Source organism: Anas platyrhynchos, chromosome 5, assembly GCF_047663525.1.
Source record: "Anas platyrhynchos isolate ZD024472 breed Pekin duck chromosome 5, IASCAAS_PekinDuck_T2T, whole genome shotgun sequence".
In the NCBI taxonomy this organism is placed as follows: Eukaryota; Metazoa; Chordata; class Aves; order Anseriformes; family Anatidae; genus Anas; species Anas platyrhynchos.
Window position 1 is genome coordinate 20,631,315 of NC_092591.1, and position 18,039 is coordinate 20,649,353.

Genomic DNA, 18,039 nt, shown 5'->3' on the forward strand with positions numbered 1-18,039 from the left:
TGAAACAGGTTTGATATGCATAACTATGAACTTAAAGTTTCTGTGAATTAAGAACAAAAACAATTTCTAAAATTTTCTGCTTATTTGAGTAATGTTGCAGATCTCAGACCAATTTGACTATTCCATGGCACTTTTATTAACCTATGGTGTCACAGTATTGAAGAAAAATAACTAGAAGAAATAAACTTCCTATTGAATTTCAGTATCTTACCTATGGTTTTGGATTTGAAGTTCATATGAAAGAAAATTCAGAACTTTGAGGTGTGAGGGGATGTTTGTTTGTTTGTTTGTTTCAAAATTGATTCAGTCACTGGGAATTCATTGAAAAAATACAGTAAATAATTACATGAAGCTTTTTGTAGTTTCAATGATCCACTCAAAGTTTGGCAACTCGATGTTTTTTACAGAAGTCATCCTGTCCCTGTTCAACCATCACAGCCAGGAACAGGGCAGCCAGAGACACTGAGGCAGCTGCCAGGCACCTCCTTGTGCCAATGCTGGGGCTCAAGGGTGTGCCCAGCTCAGCAAGACCCATGGCCAAGAAGGGCAGGGCAGTGGGGAGCTGGACACCAGCCCTGCCATGGCCACAATGGGGCCTGGGCTTATGGCCCCGGGGGCTGACATGGGGTCTTGGGCCTTGGGTTGCATTTGGAGAGTCCCAGAGGGTCAGGCAGAAGCACTCAGTCCTGGTGGTACCCTCAAGACCCTGGTAACAGGAACACAGTGACAAGGACTGAAAAACAAATCTCACATTTTTTCAAGTTTCCCAGTATTACTGAAGTTTCAACACAGATATAGTCTCACTCAGATACGCCTTAATCTTTTAGAATGAAACTATAAAATAGATATAATTCTACCCCAAAATTTCCTCATTAATCAAATGTGAGGTGTCCTAGCAGCTCCAGAGAGGACAAGATTTTTGATAAGGTCAGAAAATCTTATCACAACACAAAAGCAATTCAGCAGAAAAAATGGTCTGATGGTCCACCATTCTAATTTGCCATCAGGGAAGTCTTGACACCTATTTATTTGATGAAATCTCAAGACAGATTTTCTGCAGTTTTCATTCAATTTAATCCATTACATTCTATTCCAGGCACATTATTTGGTTCAGTATTAAAACTATAATAAAAGTTTCTTTAGGGCACAAGCTTCCTTCTCTGAAGAAAAATAAATAAATAAATAAAAAGAAAATTTACAGAGCCTTGGAGGGGGGTTCATGCAAGGAAAAATCATGAATTGATGTTCTCTTCATAGTGATTTTCACTCACAAGAATAAACAGGTCTTTACATGTTCATGCAAATTTATTCTGAAAAAAAAAATCTATTTTTATTTCTATTCTACTCCTCTAGAGAGGGAAAAACAAAATGGGCTGTAAACAATTGATTAGATGTTTATTACAACCCAATTTTTGGTGCTTTTCAGAATCTTTTATTTTTCCTGTTACCTATCAATTTATGGGCAAATTAAACAGATTGTTCTAGAATCAATGCTATCTTTAAACTTCTAAACACAACAGCAGCAGGAAGTAATTTATGCAGAGTCCCTGAACAACCACAGCAGATAACCAGTTGTTTATCCCTGAGCTCTTGTTCAACCATTGTAATCAGCTATGTCTTAGACTTGCACAGCCACCACCCCAGGGGTGACAATTTTTTCCTGTCAATGGCAGGTTCAGCAGGATGGTCAAAACTGCTCCAGCTAGGCTTACGTGGCACTCCTCAGCCTAGGAGATCACTTCCCATTACCTGAGGCCCAGATCTGTATATCACACCCATGTGTAATGCTGTTTTCCTGGGATAACCTTTGTTGATCTGTGAACAAGGAAAGTGCCTGGGTGGCTTTCTGCTACTTTTCAGAGTTTTTGCCAGTACATAGATTAACCTCCTTAACCCACTGTACTGCTGTCTCTGCAACCAATAGCAAGATAATTTTTAGAGGACTTTTCATAATCATTTTCATATGTCTTTTTCTCCATCGTTTCCAAAAGTCTATCTGAAGTACACCTTTATTCTTTGGCTTTTCTTTCATCTGTTGGCCCTCTTCTGCTGTCAGTCCCAACAGATGCATCTTTAAGTGTCTTTGTCACTTTGTTCTTGATCTTTTTTAAAAGAATTCTTTTCTCTCCAGATGGAGAAGCTTGTGCTCCATACTTGACTTTGGTTTTGTTCTCACAGGCAGTTTTTCCACCACCTGAAATATGTAACTGTAAGTAAACAAGCACAGATGCACTACTGTTTCATGTTTTATTTAGAATCATCTCTTTCTACTTTAAATCTCTGTTCTTGTATATAAAGTCATACATGTAACATAGTAGATATTTCTTTAAACAAAATGGAAAGGGTAATTTTGTTTTTACTTTTAAAGCTGTTTGCCTGGGGTAGACATTTGCTAAAAGCTGAAACTACAAAAACTGGCAGAAATAAATTCTTTGGCTGGGACATGAATAACTGAATAGAGCAGAAGGGGTAAACAAAGACATTAGTTGCAGCAATTCCTTGTACCAGAAGCAAGGGTGAAGTAAAACACCTTGCTACACTTCAATGCACTGGCTACTTATTCCCTGTTGTTGTACCTTTTATTTTACCCTTCAGACTTAGGCTTGATTCAAAGAAGGCTTTTTAGGCTTGAGTCTTTGGATCTCCACTCATATGCTGTGAAAACTCTCTCACACACACACAAAAGTGCTCCAGTTGTATCAGACCCATCACAAAAATTTTCTCAAGCTTCATTTGCATATTTTATAGCAACCTATTAATGCCACAGATTGCTTCATGATGTTTGAGATGTTTCCCTAAGAATTTGATTTCCTTAAATATTTAATTGCAGCTTCTGATAAATATAAATGGTTTATCTGAAATTCATTACCATGTAGTTCTTGGTCAACATATCTTTCACCATTGGGTAATTTGGATTAGCATGCAGATACAGTCACGGTTTCTAGAATTACAGTACTCTTTTTCTTCAATATTCACTTCTACTTAAGATATTTCTGGAAACGTTCCCTACCAGCTTACAGTCTAGCAAATTAATGGAAACAAAATGTAGGAAAAATAAAAAATAAAATATAAAATAAAATAAAATAAAATATAATAAAATAAAATAAAATAAAATAAAATAAAATAAAATAAAATAAAATAAAATAAAATAAAATAAAATAAAATAACAGTACTTAATGTAAACACCTAAGTGGTTATTTTTCAGTAATATTTTGCAGTAATCACTGCCTGTGAAAAAAAGAATCCAAGAAACATGAAATATGAGCAATTATTGTATCCTTAAATATTTATTTTACCCATCTCCATGCTTCAATTAAGAATATGAATTAAAGATGAACATTTTTTGCCTTCTTACTAAATTTTGTACAACAAGTCATATTGGTTCGGTGGTTCATCAGGAGAATATGGGAGGTTCTAAGGTGAATTATGGAGGTATAATTATTAGGATTCACTTTAAATTGGACTGTCTAGCATTTAGAGCAGAAAATTAAATGTTTTATCAGGTTTTGTGTATGTATCAATTGGCACAAATAGTATGGGAATAAAATAAAAGAATTGTTATAATTTCTTTTTTTTGTGTGTGTGTGTGTGTGTGTATGGCCTCAATTACAGAAGGATATAGGATTTTTTTTCCTCTCTTTCCAATTACATCCAACATTCTTATAGGGAGACTTATGAGTTCATCATTCCTGATTAGACTTCTGAAGTAGGAGAAATAAATACCTCAGTTAATAAGAATGTTATAAGAACTTCAGCTAATTTAATTCCAAACAATTTCCTTTATAAGTTGGCTTTTGCTGGTGGTGGAAGTCACTTTTTTGTTGTTGTTGTTTGTTTGTTTGTTTGTTTTTGTATTATTTTGTTTTGTTTTGTTTTGCTATCTTGTCTGATTTGTTTTTATTCATCTACAAAGTTACAACAATGCAGAGTGGTAGTCTATTTTTCACTTTGCTTTGTGTTTTTGTTGTTGTTGTTTGTTTGTTTTTCACTTTGTCTTGTGTGGAAAGATTAGCAGATTTTTTAAAAATTATTTATGTATTTTCCTTTAGAAGATATACAAAGGCCTCCACAAAGTAAAACGAAAATTAAGTAAACTTGCTATAAGGTTTCCACTCACCTGATTCAAAGCTTCTAAATTCAGTTACATGTTAGTTATAAGTTAGCTGATGCTTCTTGACCATCACTTTCTCCAGCAGTTACAGTGTGTACTGCCTGTTAAATGGAGCAATCTGCACCACACGGAGCAAATAGATGATTTCAGCTAAGCTACCAAGCTACCTATAATCAAGGATCACTTATGTGGGTTTCTCCTGGCAGGATAAGACCTGATACAGAAGCGTCTTTGTCTTGCTTTCCCAGTAAGAAAGCCAAAGTATACAGCTTAGAGATGCAAAAGCTTGCTTTATTGTGTACCTCATCTGAATAATTAGGATACCAAGACCCTGTGATGCATCACAGAAAACTCCAGCAGATAAGGAAGAACACAGCCTTGAAAAGACTTGTCCCTTGTAGCTTGATATTCACATTCATAATTTTGAAGGTAATTGCAACATGCTTAGAACAAACACAGGTGTTTCTTTATTGAGAAAGTGAAGAAACTAGCTTATATTATATAATAATATAACAATATATAATTATTTTCACTGTACAATAACAAACACTACCCAAAGTTTAACAGCATAGATCTAAATCAATTTGTAGATTACAAAGTCTGTGGCACAAGGCTGATTTCCTCCAAGTTAACTACTTGAGATATAGAAACGTACATATACAAATATTTATAGACAATCTTGTTGCTATATGAATTGCTTCATAGGCTTGAAGTAGGATTTTTTCCCCTTCAATTAAAATACAGTGTTTTGAGGAAATATGAATTTAGAAAATTATTACCATACTCTCATTTTCTTGTGATTCACAGCTGTGTATAAGGGTGAGATCTTCCCATGAAATTGATCCTAGTGACAAGATAAATTATCCTTGTTTTACTTCTTCCTTCAGTATTGTCATTTCATACTTGAAGAAACATTCTATCAATATGTGCACTTTCTTCTTAACAATACAATCTCATCTTTAAGAAAATTACCTGCAACTTCTTTTCGTATTTGTTCACTAAATATTATTCAAGACTGCAACCAAAATTTATCATTTATTTTTGGGTCATCCCTAAGAGGCAATGATCAGGATGGTTCTCTGTAAAGTTGTGTTTTGTTGTTGTTGTTCTTGTTGTTTTTTGTTTGTTTGTTTGTTTTGTTTTGTTTTATGTCAAAGACTAATGACTTTGACATATTTGATACAAGATTCACCGCCACACCCTAAGTTTCCACCATAAATACTTCTGTATAAACATTAAATACTGTCATTTTAATGAAAGAATTATGAGCATAGGTCAAGAAGCAATTACCAAGACATTGAAATATTGGCTAAGATTACTGTGTTTTTTTAGAAAAGATAAGAAATTAATAAATATATAAAAATTATAAATCTGTCTGTGCATGACCATAAAGTCATACTACACAATGACTATAAAGAATGAAAAATCATACCTATTACCTTCTTATCACAGTTCTTACAAACCCCAGAGATGTTCATAATAGTCCACTTTTTTCTTCAACAGTATTAGGGCCTTATTTCTAAACAACACTTGTTGGTTTTTTTTTTGTTTGTTTTCTTGATAAGAATTAAGAGGTTCTAAGGAGATTGCATCCAAAACCTATATTCAAATTTAGAAATATATTCAGCTGCAGCTTAGTCTTGGAGGGACATGCCTTGGTAGAATTATTTTTACTTGATTGACGTTATCTTTAAGAATCATACCAAAACAAACAAACAAACAAAGACATAAACAAACAAAAAAAACCCTTGTCATTAATTTTTCCTTGAACTGAAAAATAGAAGAGCTTTGGATTTGAACTCCAGAATCTCCAGATTTAGAAAGAGTAGAAATGTATTGCCTTAGTGGCATACTTTGACTAATAGAGCTTTAATAGATTCAAGGCTCTTTATTTAGTATTTTATTTAGCATTTAAGGAAGAAATAGTGCTACAAGTTGCTATATAGGGTACAGAAATGTACAGGCACTAGTCTGATTTCTTATGTCGTCAGATAAACTAAGAGAAATAATTTTACTCAAAAAATTATTTTCTGTCCAGTATCCAACATTATTTTGGCCTCTGAATAGGTATTATTTTCCATAAATAAATAAATAAACAGAAAATACAATCAATAAATTGTGAAATAAAAGAATAATATATAGGTTCACATTTTCCATATAATAAGCAGTTGATGTGGTTTGTCATTTACCCCTTATATTATAATTATATTATATTTCATAGTTTAGTCTGCAGTTTATTTTAAAGAATAATGCACTATGACAAAATTAAATACATTTCAATGTACATTGCAATGTATATGATAAACATTTTGGACATTCTGAAATGTAATTTTCTTTAATAGGTACACAAGGACTTTTACTCAGATCCTTACAGTGCTGTAATTTGCACAACTAGAGATCAGTGAATCACTAACAAATATCTTCTGCCATTCAGAACTGACATAATAGAGTCTAAGAATAAATATGAATTATTCAGAGGATATATCAGATGAATTTATTGAGAAATCTTATAATTTATTTATTTTATATATTTATATATTATATTTAATATTAATAATATTTATTATTATCCTTTGGGTAATTAAGGAAAAAAATAAAACATGAATTAGTGTTTAGAATGCACTTGGAGATTTTACAATTTCACCTCAATATATTCATGAAAACAGATGAACTGTTATAGGAATAAAAATCGTATTAATGATGTATTTCTAACTTGTTCACTTTTTTAAAAAGTAATATCATATTCCTTATGTTATCTACAAGGATTATTAATTAGACTAATTTGTTATTATTTATAAGAGTTTTGAAAACTTATAATTAATTACACTATATAATAGAACATCTTATTTTAATATAGTGCATTCTGATTACTGTATCATTCTAATGGTGATTTGTATTTAATTTGAGCTTTTTAATGGCCATCTACTTTCAACTCTGATAAGCAAGATCCATTTGCACAGACTCCTGTGCTTTTTAATGGGACTTTTGATGTCACACATGACATTGCTATAAACTTATATAAATATGTCATTATTTTATATAGATTAAATAAATATTAAATGAACCTGACCATGGGTCAGAGTTTCAGAACTGACTTATACCTATTCACTTTTTTAAACTAACAAGGATACTTGTACAGTAAGGACCTGCTCCCTTAGAAGTTGTTTAAAATTACAATGTGTACTCACTGAATGTGTTGTGATACAGACAGGCAGCTAAGAAGACATTTATCTGTAATACCGCTACAGTCATAAATGTTTCTAAGAAAAAATTAATTCCATATCCACCTGTCAATAATAATCAGATTTTCCTCTATTTTACTTAATATATATATGTATATATATGTTAAAACATACAATATGGAAAATCAACAGGCTACATATTTGTTCAGTTTATACATTCACACAAAAAGACAAAATGGATTAATTAATGTTTTCTCCATCCATCTTCCTTACTGTCTTCTAGTTTCACAGCCCTGGAGCATTCCAAATCTCAGTCCAGATCTGCAAACATCAGAAAAAAGTGTAGTAAGTGATAGAAGAGGTAGAGCTCTGGCTAAATGCCTTTACTTGCTGAGCTAAAACAGGTGGTATTAAATCTTATAACAAGGAAGAAGCAAAAGGGGAATTTCATGACAGGTATATCTAGATCAGAGTGACACACCAAGTCATGGCCTAGATGATTCTCTTTATCTGCCTGCTGTTATTCCACCTAAAACAAACTAAAACTTATTCTAATATCTGACCAATCTCTCCTACCTCTGACCAGAAAGAAGGGACTAGTGTTCTTCACTCTTGTGAGCGTTACCCACAGAGGACTATGTATCAAGTACCACAGGAACTAACCCTGATGTTGTATTAGAGTATGTTCTGCTTTTGTTGGGTAGCAGATTAAAAATGGCAGACTCAAAGTGTGATACCTAAAAAAGAACTCTTGTTAACCCTAGAACAAAAAATAAAAATAAAGTACCATCTCAGTTTGCCACATGAAAGTCCTTCCTGCTACAGTTTTGGAAGGTGCATTACAAGGTTAATGCAATCAGTATTCCCTCATATGTACCATCAGTGTTTATTTTTAATTTGGGACTGGTGAATAAAGCTTTAATGGGATCTTAATGGCATGTTGGACACACTTCAGTGTCCAGAGATGTGGCATCATATCCAGGAGTGTCATTATCTGGATTAATTATCAATAGTGAGCAGATATCATTAGGGAGATGTGAAATGAGAGAGGTAGTAAATGAAATTTACTGGGCAGAGATGCTGAAAAAATAAATAAATAACAACATCTGAGAAGCCACCAATGGGTACTTCAAAAACAGTTTCAGTTTCATGTTTTACATTACACCTGTCAATTCTTCCACTGCTCAAGAATCTGTCCAGACTGAAAGATTTCCCTTGCCAAATTCCTTCTTCAGAATGTAACGTGTTTTATCTACAGTACTGAGTACCTAATTTGCTTTTTTTAATGTGGATAATGGGTTAATCTGAAGCCTGAAGAACTCTGCAATACCTTTACCATCAAAGATATGCCTCCAATAAATGTCCTTTGCTGATAAGCAGTTTTTAAAGTATGATCATGAGTGATACAATGTATGAGTAGACTTAAAATGTTTAAAGACTAGTTGCAGTGAGATACATTATATGCACCTCAGTGCTTTGCATGTATTTGCAAACCATGCAAATTAAAACCATGCAAGTTAAAACTATTTTTTTTTCTGATCAATATAATAAACATGATTTTAAAGTGCAGAAGAATTTTTGTGTTCAAGACTTTTATATAATCCTAAATTTATCAAAAAATGCTTAAAGAGACTACATTTAAAAATATTTATTTTAATATAGGCAAAGACCTACTGAATGTAGACAAAAGGGGTAAGAGAAGGTACATTATCATTCCCCGTAAGAGGGGGAGATCTATTTTGAGAGAAAAAAAAAAGATCAGGAAGGGGTTAAGATTCATCTAGCTACTTGTCTCCATGTGAGCGTTCAGTTCAAGGCTATAATGAAAATAAAAGTCAAACACTACATTTCTGCACATACGGAGATTTACCAGCAAAGTTAATATAATCTTTAAAATATCTTTAAAAGACAACATTAGGTAAAATAAAACATTGATATCACATTTACACCCTTAAAAATACAGTCTCTGCTCTTAAGGGGTGTTTTTCTGTTCAGAACCTAAGAAATATATTATTTAATTTTAACATCATGTCTCTGCTCATTCTGCTGTCTGTCTAGAAATGTATTAAAGAACTACTTTTAAGACAGATGCTCAAAAGTTTCATTGATGGGTCTCTATAAAGTAGAATACAAATAATTCTCAGAGAGAAAATATCCTTTCCTTCTGTAATGTGTCTCCTACTCCGGAAGAAATGTGATAAATTGCTCTCTAAATGTACTGGAGAAGTTCAGTGCTGCAGATCACAGGAATTATGCCAAAAAAATTAAATGTCTGCCCAACCAGCAATATGCCCCACATTTGAGGAACTTTCCTAAGAACACATCAGTCATCACTTTGCTGCCAGCTTCCCACAACTTTCCAATTGTAGTTTTGTCTCTTTATCTAAAGGATAAAACTAGATAGTCATATGCCAAGGATGAAGCAAAGTTAATTAAATTGTTCTTGCCTCTGTGTAGTAAAGGTGAAGAGATATGCTAGAAAAACAAGAGGTGTTCTTGAGTGAAATAACAAAAAATTATGGTTATACAGCACTCTTCACTTAACAAGCTTAAAATGAAGTAATACCAGGCTAAATTCAAAGCAAAAACTTATTTCCATGTACAGATTAGTTTATCATGACTTATACACCTTTTAGATACTACAAGCTCTCAGATACAAAAATAAAAATTAAAAAAAAAAAAAAAAAAGACGAAAACACAAATACCTCAGAACAGAATAGAAAAGGGCTGGTTTAATCTTGCTATGAGCAGTTCCTATCTTTATAACAATCTGAAACAACATAGCAGATCTGCAGACTCTTAAAATGCTGTGTATTTGACATCTGTTCTTCTCTTTCATTACCAAATCTTTTTAAGAATCTGGCCCATTTACTGTTTAACAAAAGCAAAGAAAAAAAGGACTATAAATAAACTCTGTGACTTATTTCCCCTTTGTTGAGAGATGAAGATAGCTGACCTCCCAAGGATTCTATATAAATGCTGATTTTATCTAGCAGTAGGCCCTTGACCTTGGTGAGACTGACAATTACACCGATCAAATGGGCGAAAACAGCTCACAGATGAAAAGGGATTTCGTCCGTCAGAGATCAATTGGTCATAAAAAATGAGACACCAAAGCCAAAATGAACTATGGTAAGGAAGTTCTGAATTCAAGTGAAAAGGAGGTATAGAGCCAGAAATGAACAATTTGGATTAGTACAGTGAGGAACTCTACCCTTCTGCTTGTCCAGTTATATCTGAGTTCATTATCCTGCTTTTCAGTTTACCCTAGTTATAATTATAAATGAAATGATGTCATCAAGTGAAGATAATATTAACAGTAATTGTATACACCCATGACTGATCTTATTTGGGAATCTAAACCGTTTTTTTTTTTTTTTTACTTATATCATTTGTTTATTTTATTTTGTGGAAACTCTGTGATTCTTTATATCTATATATCTATATTTACATTAACAGTTTTAAGTATTCTTATTCAGTATCTAGTTCCCAGTAAGCTATAAGATAATTATGCATTGTCTGTGCTGTTGATACCTAAGAAATATTTGTAAATTAAAAAATCACCTTGGAAATGTAGAGAAACAATTCTAGATATACTGTAGTGAAGTTTAGCTTCCAATGAATCCCATTTTTATGCAGTTTAGATGTTAGTTATGTTAGCCAGTGTCCAGTAAAATTATTGTCTTCTACCTGCTAATATTGAATTTCCTTTATTTAAAGTGACTGAAGACTGATTGAACAATCAAGTGACAGAAGCAAAATTGATTTGCATTTTAGCCCATCAAGATCATCAAGGCTTTGAGCAACCTGGTCTAGTAGAATGTGTATCTGTCCATGGTGGGAACGGGTGGAATTAGATGATCTTTACGGTCCCTTCCAACCTAAACTGTGCTATGATTCTACAGTTCCTACATCTACAATAAAAGGGTAGGAGACAGTATTGTGGCATGACATGCAGGGTGATTTCAACCTCTCTAAATCCACTCCTTGCTGATTATTGTATTTATCAAACATCTATACTCAGAGTTCAAAGAAGGAGTCACTACACAGTTTTACAAAAAAGCACAGTAAAGACATACATAGTTGGAATGTGATTAGGTTTGTGAGCACACTACGCTTATTGCTCCTTCTGCAGCCTTCTATCAAATGTAATTAGAGATTTAGTTATAGTATGCACTTTTCTGACCAGATCTTCCAGCTGCAGGTAATTCATTTAACAGTACAGAAAGGTCTTTTGTAGGCTACACACTGCAAACAGAAGTTTCAGCAAGCTGCCCACATCCGTGCATGGTTGTTGTGTTAAAATCAGAAAGATTCAGTTACAGACAAACTAGAAAATACTCATCCCCTCATATCTTATTGATATTTTAGTGGCCATAAAAATATCTGTCCTATTTTGTTAAATATCTGTATACACATTCTCTGGTGACAAAGCTCACCATGGTTGCCTGTGTGAGAGAGAATTTGGTGACATAAGCAACAGCTTTTGATGAGTGACAGGAAAAATAAACTAAGGACTTAGGTAAACAGACACAAACATGGTTAAATAAATGCTGAACTCAAAACACAGGTAGTAAAATAAAGGGGAAGAGAAAATTATTGTAATTTCCCATATTTCATTAGGATATTAAAGTCCAATCCAGTAAGAACACACAGGTTGAAAAATACTTTGAAATAGCAGGATAGGGATAAGAATACAACTCTTTTCCAAGCAGTATAATATTTTTCAGCTAATTAACAAAGGGATGTGAAATCATAGTGGAGTAAATATATACATGCACCCACTGGGCAAAGCTTCACTTCTGAAATCTTTGCTTTATCCAGATGTTTGCAGAGACAAGTTAACTGTCCTCTATTTCTCCCACCCACACTCTAAGAATTACAGAGCTGAAGCATGAGTCACTGATAACAATTATAGCTTTTCTGACTTCAGTATCCTTCACTCATAAAGTCCATTGTGTGCATTCTTCATTCCCTAAACTTCAGTATATAAATGACAGATGTCTCCAACCCTGAGAAACATTCTAGTACCCAAGATTCTCTGGAGGTGTTGTAAAATGCACACAAACAACAAAAAATATGGTCCATTCTCACACCAGATATCCCAATTTTTTCTACATAATATCCTTCCACTTTTTTTTTTTTACCAACTCATTTTCAAAGTAAAATTTACATCAAAATGCAGTGTGTTTACATCATTCCTTTTTGATCCAGCAGCAAATGTCTGATTTAGATTAAGTAGAGTTTCAAGAAGAGCAGGTAATTTTCATTATCCATGAACGGTCTGAATCTATCAGTAATTCATGAGTAATGAGCTCACCTGCTCTTTACTGATCCAGAAGGCTACCTGATACAACTCCATCTAATATGGTAATATACATTGAAAAGAGAACTGTACAGAAATCTTCCCAGATTCCTCTCTCTATGGGATTTTGCTTTTTTGATTTATAATAGTCTTATCTAATATGTAATGAGACTGATGTTCATCTGCCTTAGTAAAAGGCTGTTTGAAAGACTATAAACTTAATTCTTTGAAAAGTTATTAGCACCACGATAAGTTTTTGCCATGCTTAGTGCTGTTATTGTTAATGCCACAAGTTTCATTTAAAACTAACAGAACAACATTGTCAGAAATCAATATACATTTGTCTAGTCTTTCCTTTCAAAGTAAATCACACTAGGTCCCAGAATGCTGAGAGAGAGCACTTACATATGTGAGAGCATTTATATACATGTGTGTGTCCCTGATCTTATTCAGTTCATTTACTTGGCAAAGGCTGACAATTTCAAGACCTGGAAGTTGAAGTCTTAAATAGAGAATGAATGCAGTGGGTACCACAGTGATTCAGGCACACCTCTCCAATCAGAGTCTCAGAGACTAACGAGAAGGATTGCTTTGTTAATTTAGATATTCCCTATTGACGTTCCAGAGAATCTCTAAATATTCCTATTAGTCTGTTTAGCTTCTCCCAGTGGAAATGGTGAAAAAGTTTCACCAGCTGAAACTTTTATACAAGCTGTTACATAAGTGTTTTGGTGATAATTTAACGATAAGATATCTTCTTTCTGTGATTCTGTGATTCTTATTTGTCTGCCTTTCTTGACATTTTTATCCTTTCATACTACCCAAAATCCAACAGAAAAGCCTTTTTTTTTTTTAACCACTTTCTGAATACTTCAAAGAAAGAACGATTTTTATTTATTTATTTATTTATTTATTTATTTATTTATTTTATTTCAGGGATGTATTTATTTCTGGAGTTTATTTAAAAAATAAATTTAAAAAAAAAAAAAAAAGATGGAAATAATTTTAATTTTATAGAATGGAACTAAGGTACAGAGACCCTAAGATCCAAACACCCAAAAAGTCTAGATGCTTAATCACTACAGTGGTATCATAGCTATTTGCTATGTTACAGATACTGCACCCAGAAAGGCCCTCATCAGTAATGTAGCTCTTGCATAGAAGAAACCACTAAAGTAAGAGACTGCAGCGGTGGTAATTTTGAAAATTAACTGTGATATGCTCTTCCCTACTGCATTTCTGACTTCCATCACTTTCACATGATTTGATTGCCATAATTTGCAAGAACCTTCTCCGTTACTGCTACTGACATCTGGAATTATGTTCTCTGCCTCAATCACTTCATCCATTTTACAAATTTCTCTATGTAATCTTCTCTCTGTTGCTTTTTCCCCACTCTGTTTCTCTTTTATTTTCTATCTTGTAGTTCTTATTTTATTTCATTCAGTGCCTACACAGCAACTTCTAGCTGCAAAAACATTATCACAAAGCACAAAGAAAGCAAATGTATCTTTCAACTTTTTCTCTGACTTCCACATGCGTGTGCACAAAGCTGCGTTCATTTACCTGTACTTGAAAACAAATCAACATCTGCAGAAAAAGAAACAAAACAACAAAACAAAACAAACAAACAAAAAACACAAGCAAACAAATAATAATAATAATAAACTAAGGAAGTTTCTGTACTCAGATCACAATTCTCACACATATGCTTTCTCACACTATTAAATACCTACATAAGTATCCACAAGTACATATGGACTAAGCAGCCAAAATTGGAAAAAGAAAAAAAAAATCAACCAAAACCAAATAAGAAAACAACAATAATTTGATAATAAAAATAATATTAATATAAAAACTTCTAGAATATTATGATCTACTAGAAAAAAAAGGAGAGGAAGAGAGAGAGAGAAAAAATTGAACTAACTGTATGTCAAATTCTTCGTTAAAGTGCAAGTGCAATTTCAGTTTCATCTAAATCAGTTAAGTCAAAAATATTTAACTGAATGTGAAAAAATTACCTGAAATTTATTCTTTTTCTTTGTCGCTAGTGTGAAATGAGTTGAAATAAGAAGTAAAGGCTGTTTTCAGTCACGCACTGTTTAAAGTGTGTGAGCAGGGGGGTTGGACTGGATGATCTCTGGAGGTCCCTTCCAACCTCAACCATTCTGTGATTCTGTGATTCTGTGATTCTGTAACTGCCTTAGAGGCAGGGACTGTGCCTCAGGAGCACAAGACCCATCATACTAAGTACTGTACTCAGACCTTACTTGTTCCCAAATATATATCATTAATGTATAAAACAAGCAACAACAGAATTAGGCATACAGATGAGTTCAAATTCAAGGTTCATCAGCCTCAACAGTTTCAGTGATAGTGACTATCAAATTTTTGGATACAGCTGTGAGGAGAGTTTGGAGTATTATCATACTGAAACACAGTTTTGGGACTGTCATTTTGTGTCAGTTAGCCCATTTGTTATGACAGGTGATGCCATGGTTAGCAAGCCCATGCCTGTCAGAAAGTGACAAAATACCAGCTTCCGTCAGACAATTTATATAGGTAATGTTTGTCTGTGAAGCTGAAAGAGAGAGCAGATCATGTGTAATGGTTTTCCAAATTGAAAAGGCCAACCAAAAGTTTTAAATTGAAAGGTCATTCCTGGTGGGACACAAAGACTGAGAGAAGGTCAGCCAGTTCTAATTAAAATATCTTCTTGTCTCCAAATTACCTGGGATTTTTGTGCTTCAATCAAATACTCAGAAATTGTTCCTACTTTGTGCAAAAGAAGAAGGACAAGGAATATTTATGTGAAAAATTGTATGAATGCAAACTGTTAGACTACTGCAGATAAAAATCTATGACATATGAACCTAGACATAGATCCAGGCATAAAAAATGATCATATAGCTGAGACAGAGGAGAAATTACATTCTAACCTGTAATAATAACTTAGAAGATTTAGATTTAGATAACTAGATTTTCTGCAGTTTGCTTCTTTCTCTGAATATGTGGCACTAGCTACTGTCAGAGATAAGACAAGCTTGTGCAGCCAGTTCTTTTGTCATAGCTTATACTGAAATATAACAAGTCAGCAGATAGTCTTGAAAATCTTCATCATCTTGCAAATGATAAGTCCCTAGACTTGCATTAATATATGATCGGTGTCACTCCATGAAAGTCAATGGACTTTTTTTTTTTTTTTTTCTGTTTGTTACAGTAATATAGCTCAATTAACTATGTTAATTGACTAACTATGTTAATTGTTAAGTATGTTAATATTAATTGCCTTACAAAACAAAATTACATTCTGGTATATGACTGTGAGCATGAAGACAAATTAACAAATAATTAAGTGTTTAAAAGCTAAGCTATAAGTGACTGATGTATTTCTGGTACCACTCTAAACCTCCTCAACCCTTTTTCTTTCCCCCTCCCAATTTTTCAACAGTGAATTGAGAAGAAAAAAAAATAAATAAGTATCCTCTACAGAGATGAATCAAACATCAGTATTAATACTGTTTTAAAGTGTTTTAAGTAAGTGTTTTAAGCTAAATAAAGGTGGTGGATTTGTTTGTTTGTTTCTTTTAATTTGGGATCCTTCACACAGTGAGGACATATATAAGGAAATTAATTTCTCCTTCCCATTGCTGGTAAGTAATGTTCTGGAAAATGAAGACCACAAGTTCTAGAAGCAATGAGTAAATTCAATTTGAAAAGAACATGAAAAAGAAAAAATAAAACAAACAAAAAAGATACCTAAACTCATGAAAGAAAATTTGAATTGTTTTCATCAGTCAAGAAGACAGCATTTCCCAGCTCCTTAAATAAAAGAATAGTAGAATAAGCTAAAGTTTTGAAATGCCCAAATATTTATAACTTTAGATTGTCTAACCATTATATTACACCAGATACCTGAAACAGCAGGGTAACACCTTCAGCCTTTTTCATCCTATTTTTCTCTACAGATCTCCCACCTATTGGTGAGGAAAAGTCTTCATACTTCTTTTAAAGCCTTCGGAGTAAATAGGTCAGTTGCTCATAATCAGATCATGCGTGTGTCTGAGCCCTGACTCAGAATTAACTCTTGAGGCAGCACATTGTTGCTTGGCTGAAAGTGACTCAACTGAGCTGATGCTGCTAAAAGAAAACCTGGAAAAAAAAAATCACCAGGAAATTGCTATTGGATTGGGGTTTACATAAAGCAGTCTTATAACTACAATGGTAGTTCTTAAGTGGTGTATAGGTGAAAGCCCCCAAGGTCAAGCCACAAATATCTGATAAAATATTGGGTTTTTAAATACAATCTTCACCTGGCAGAAGAAGAAAAAAAAAAAAAGTATTTACAGTATGGCCGTGGGACAGCCACTGGTCCTGATGAAGTGAGAAATAGCCATCAATCAAGATGTCACTTTCTCTGTGTCAGTTGTCTGCTCAGACCTCACTTGCTAGAAATCAAAGGAAGAGAAAAATCATTTTATTGGTACCTCTATTCAAGAAATAATACAAGCCAGTCTCATCCAATATTTGTAGTGTTATTCTCAATCCATGACACCTCCAGACTGACATAATTTATAGTGTTACAGCACTTACTATTGCTATTAATCTGCCCATAATGATAAGTCATGACATAATCAATACACACAAAAATTACATCACTTACTCAGTCTTTTGATATGAACTCTAAAAAAGTTAAATATATCTGCCTTTAGCTTTTGATTCATACCCTTTTCATTTATTATTAAGTTTTGACACAGTTTAAAACATTTTAAAATAGGAGGGACAAACTTTGTGATCTCTGTGATTATATAGATGGTCAGAATAACATGCTCTAGAGAGTTGGTAACAATTTTTATCAACTGCATCAATGAATTGAGATGCAAAGATACATTGGGACAGGCAGCATGGAAGGGGTGGCGGTGTGGCTCTCTATATTAGAGAGTCTTTCGATGTTGTAGAACTCGAGGCTAGGAATGACAAGATCGAGTCCCTTTGGGTTAGGATCGGCAGGGACAACAAGGCTAGTGTCCTGGTCGGGGTCTGCTATAGACCGCCGAACCAGGATGAGGAGACGGATGAGGAGTTCTACAGGCAGCTGACAGAAGTTGCGAAATCGTCGGCGCTTGTACTCGTGGGGGACTTCAACTTCCCAGACATATCCTGGAAGCACAACACAGCCCAGAGGAAGCAGTCTAGGAGGTTTCTGGAGAAAGTGGAAGATAGCTTCCTGACGCAGCTGATTAGTGAACCTACCAGGGGTGGTGCCCTGCTAGACCTTCTCTTCACAAACAGAGAAGGACTGGTGGAGGATGTGATTGTCGGGAACAGTCTTGGGCAGAGTGACCACGAAATGGTGGAGTTCTCTATTCTTGGCGGGGCCAGGAAGGGAACCAGTAAAACCACTGTATTGGACTTTCGGAGGGCTGACTTTAGGCTGCTCA